Here is a 4,505-nt window from a genome sequence, read left to right on the forward strand (position 1 = left end):
AGTCGAGGCGGAGCTTCTGAGCTGGTCGGGGAAGCGAGGGGTGGTCGGAGACGGTGGCTAAGGCGAACGGCGGCGACGGTGAGCTTCGGCCGTGAGAGAGAGAGAGTGAGGGAGAGGAAGGAGAGAGCCGGGGAGAGTGAGAGAGAGCAGGGGGGATCGGGACGGGCTGCGGGCGTCGTCCACGCGGCCAGGAGGGCGTCGGCAAGCAGGAGGTGGCCGTGCGGCCGCGCGCGCGCGAGCACGCAGCAGCTTCGGGGCGAGGGGAGGAAGACGACGGGGAGCTACAGTGCTGGGCTGGGTCGGTTGCTGGCTGGGCCGCACAGGTAAGTCTTCCCCTTTCTTTTCTGTTTTCTGTTTTTATTTAATATAACTGCGACTTTGTTGAATTAAATAAAATACCTAGGCAACTCCAAAAATCACCAAACTACTCCTGGTCCATAGTTGGATTATTTCCAACATGAAACATTTTAGTTTGGAGATATTTGAGCATTTAAATATTTTATATAATTTTAAATGCCCAAATTCAAATAGTTATGATTTAATTCAAAACCCTAGGATGGCCTAGGAAAATGTGCACCACTTTTGGCAGAGGTTCTGAACCAAGGCAAAAATGATGGGCATTTTAGAAGGGCATTTCAGGTTCATTGAAAAATTATTTTAGTAAACCCTAGTTGGTTTCAGAGGGGACTGGGGGTTCTGTCATCCCCATTTCAAGTTTCTGATGAATGAGTAAACATGATGCAACACTCTAATGCATAACTAGCTAGGGTGTGACATTTCTTTTCTTCATGCTCTGAAAGATTAGCACTAATAATAGCATGACATGTCTTCTTTTCATCAAGCTAAGCATATTTCAAAGTGTCAGGTAAATGTTTAAGCTCAAACACGGGATCACCCTTGGGTGGAGGTGAATCTCCAAGGATTTCAACAGGCAAATTGTGTTTCAAAATAGGTCCTTGATTAAAGAATATTTCATCTATTTCCCTTCTTTCATTCATAACATATCATTTTCATGGTCTAGCACATATTGTTCTAAAGGATTAGTAGGAGGCACGGCAATAGAAGCAAGACCAATAATTTCATCCTTACTAGGCAATTCTTTATCATGGGGCTGTCTATGAAATTTAGAAAAATTAAAATCATGAGACATATCCCCTAAACCGACAGTAACAATTTCTTTCTCACAGTCTATCTTAGCATTAACAGTGTTCAAGAAAGGTCTACCAAATATAATGGGACAAAAATCATCTTGTGGGGAACCAAGAAAAAGAAAATCAGTAGGGTATTTAATTTTTCCACATAAGACTTCAACATCTCTAACAATCCCAATTGGTGATATAGAATCTCTATTGGCAAGCTTAATAGTAACATCAATATCTTCTATCTCAATAGGTGAAATATCATTCATAATTTTCTTGATATAAGGTAAAAGGAATTGCACTCACACTAGCACCCACATCACATAAGCCGTGATAACAATGATCTCCTATTTTAATAGAAAGAACAGGCATGCCAACAACAGGTCTATGTTTGTCTTTAGTAGAGGGTTTAGCAATCCTAGCAGCTTCATCACAGAAATAAATAACATGCCCATCAATAAGAGATCTTTAACCATAGCAATACTAGGTTCAACTTTAATTTGTTTAGGAAGTGTAGGTTTTCTAGTATAACTCTTACGAACCACAGTTGAAGTTTTAGCATGATCCTTTATTCTAACAGGAAAAGGTGGTTTTTCAATATAAGCAGTAGGGACAATAGGATCAACATTATAAGTAATAGTTTCTTCTTCAAGTTTAATAGGTTCTACTCACTGGTACAACGAGGTGTTATGCAAACAGTTTTTAACCCCTTTTCGCGACAGCATTTGGAACCGTCACCTAGTGAGTGTCTGCGATAGGGGGGGGGGTCCTTCCCACACGACCCAGAAACCGTCGGGGATATGCCCTCCTGGCACACACACTCGACAAAATGAGGTCGTGTGCGACCGAAGAGCGACCAAATACGGTTATATGTACAGTAGTGCTAAAAAATACAATTATATAGGCAAAATCATTTCCGCTCGTAAGTACATCCCACATCGTCAGTCCCCGCTAAACGTTTCCATTCGTATATACATTCCTCATAGTCGCTCCAAGGAAAACATTTGCGCAAGGTGACCTAACGCAAACAGTTTTCAAGAGAATGTCGTGTGTGATTGTTCATTGATCCAACACAGTTTATTCCTAGAAACTATGTGTGTTGTCTGAGGTCATTGCCCACGATGTTTTCTCAATAACCGTTTGCAATAGGAAAACCCAATTAGCAGGCTAATTGGCCAATTAGCAAGCTAATTGCACTATTATTAATAATCCATTTATTAATCTAATTGACATTCATTTTAAGCACATAATATATTTCATTTCCATATTAAGGAAGCAGGATTTCATAATTGAAATACACCCGTGTACAACATGATATAGCTTCAGCACTCAGCTACCCATTACACAACTGCACCAGCACCAAGTTTCACATGCAACATTGAGAACCTTTCGAAATTAGCATAATAGACGGTACATAGATAGATGCATCTCATCTGGAAAACTGCTGAAGCGGAAGGCGAATATTGAGCCTTCATTCATGTTGAAGGTCTTTGCAACTTTAGGCCAGTGCCTATGGATGATTGACCGTCCATCCTTCGTCCTCTTCAGGAACACTTCAATATTGAACCGTGGGTGTTGTATGAAAAATGTCCTTGCCTCCTGACCATAGAGGTGGTTTGAGAGGTAATCATCAGTGAACTGCTTTGGAAAGTCTTGAAAACAAGGATGTGCATAAATATATTCTCTATATTGGAAATGGGGCAAAGGAATAAAAAAGGCAAGGTATAATAGTTAGTACCATCTTGTAGTGAACTAATGTCTTCTTCATTGTGCAGACAAAGATTTTGTTGTTTTTTGCCGCTAATTTGTTTATCCTAACAATCTTTCCGAGTTTCTTGACTTGATTGATATTCATGGACAACTCATCTCCCCATATGCAAAAAGGGTCGAACAGTGGGTCAAAACCTCTGGCAGCAGGACATACATGTGCAAGATCAAATTGTTAAAAACATAAATATTAGAATGTTTCCTGCAATTGCACAATAATGTGCTATTAGACAACGGAGCATGCATGTGCTAACATCGATTGTAAACCTCAGTGCTTCCCATTGTTTCCCTGCAACATATATAAGGTAGTTAGTCATCAGGTTAAGTAAGGGTTCGCATGCTGTCAGTAAAATATGTTGATGAAAAATAAGAACATTGCAGATTCATCAGATTAATTCAAGCCACGTGGAAAACCCATTTATCCAAACCAAGCATGATTAAGAACTAGGAAATATAGCACTTGTATATGTTTCTCATGTATTAAGTGCAACCAAATTCAATTTATTCCTTAGATGCACAACAATACAAAATTCTACCCACGACAGTTGGACATCGCATTGCAGAATTGAACCAAGCAGTTAACTAAACACCACAACAAATGAACCAAACGTTAACTGAGCACCACGTTGCACAATATAACATACTCCCGGTAGAAGATCAGAGAGTTAACCAAATCAAGCATGCTTAACAACTTGGAAATATAGCAATTGCATTTGTTTCTCATCTATTTAGTATAGCCAAATTTGATTTATTTCTCACATGGTATACAATAACAGAATGCATCCACAACAATTGAACATCGCATTGCATAATTGAACCAAACATTAACTGAGCACCACATTGCACAATATAACATACTCCTAATAGAAGAGCAAGGAGTTAAACAAACCAAGCATGCTTAAAAACTTGGAAATATAGCAATTGTATTTGTTTCTCATGTATTTAGTACAACCAAGTTCGATTTATTTCTCACATGGTATACAATAACAGAATGCACCCACAAAAATTGAACATCGCATTGCAGAAATGAACCAAACAGTTAACTAAACACCACAACAAATGAACCAAACATTAACTGAGCACCACATTGCACAATATAACATACTCCTAATAGAAGATCAGACAGTTAACCAAACCAAGCATGCTTGACAACTTGGAAAATTGCACCCTGAAGAATTGAACATCACATTTGCAGAATTGAACCAAACAGTTAACTGAACACCACATTGCATGACATATAGAACATATGCACTAGAGAAAAAGATGCATGGTAAAATTAGATAGCACAAGTCACTAGAATTTGTTAAGGAAAGGAAGTAGCTAGCAAACTGAACATGGGTCCTTATAGTGAGCTAATAAGACAAGCTACTCCTCATTGTCAGAGATATCGATGATGATTGGCTCCTTGGACATGGAAGAGGGCGAGGCCTCCGCATCGTGGGTGCCCTCATCGTAGTGGTGAGTTGCCTGAGCCGCTCCGGGCACCAACCTGCTGGCTCTCGAGATGAGGTAAGCACGTGCACGCTGAGAAAACACCTCATAGTCTTTGTGGAAGGTACCGAGGGTGGCCTCGAGAAAACGCCACAAACTGTTGTTTAA

This window comes from Triticum dicoccoides, chromosome 1B (genome assembly GCF_002162155.2).
Source record: "Triticum dicoccoides isolate Atlit2015 ecotype Zavitan chromosome 1B, WEW_v2.0, whole genome shotgun sequence".
NCBI lineage: Eukaryota > Viridiplantae > Streptophyta > Magnoliopsida > Poales > Poaceae > Triticum > Triticum dicoccoides.